Here is a 718-nt window from a genome sequence, read left to right on the forward strand (position 1 = left end):
AAGAACCACTTGCATCAATATCAAGAGCTCAGATGGAAACCCAGTTCGAAGGAAAGAAGGGAAAGTAGAAAGGTGGAGGGAGTATATAGAGGGTCTATACATGGGCGATGTTCTTGAGGACAATATTATGGAAATAGAAGAAGATGAAATGGGAGATATGACACTGCGTGAAGAGTTTCACAGAGCACTGAAAGACGTAAGTCGAAACAAGGCCCTGGGAGTAGACAACATTCCATTAGTACTACTGATAGCCTTGGGAGAGCCAGCCAGGACAAAACTCTACCATCTGGTGAGCAAGATGTATGAGACAGGCGAAATACCCTCAGACTTCAAGAAGAATATATTAATTCCAATCCCAAAGAAAGCAGGTGTTGACAGATGTGAAAATTACCGAACTATCAGTTTAATAAGTCACAGCTGCAAAATACTAACACGAATTCTTTACAGACGAATGGAAAAACTGGTAGAAGCCGACCTTGTGGAAGATCAGTTTGGATTCCGTAGAAATGTTGGAACACGTGAGGCAATACTGACCCTACGACTTATCTTAGAGAATAGATTAAGGGAAGGCAAACCTACGTTTATAGCATTTGTAGACTTAGAGAAAGCTTTTGACAGTGTTGATTAGAATACTCTCTTTCAAATTCTAGAGGTGGCAGGGGTAAAATACACGGAGCGAAAGGCCATTTACAATTTGTACAGAAACCAAATGGCAGTT

The sequence above is a fragment of the Schistocerca nitens genome, chromosome 5 (genome assembly GCF_023898315.1).
Source record: "Schistocerca nitens isolate TAMUIC-IGC-003100 chromosome 5, iqSchNite1.1, whole genome shotgun sequence".
In the NCBI taxonomy this organism is placed as follows: Eukaryota; Metazoa; Arthropoda; class Insecta; order Orthoptera; family Acrididae; genus Schistocerca; species Schistocerca nitens.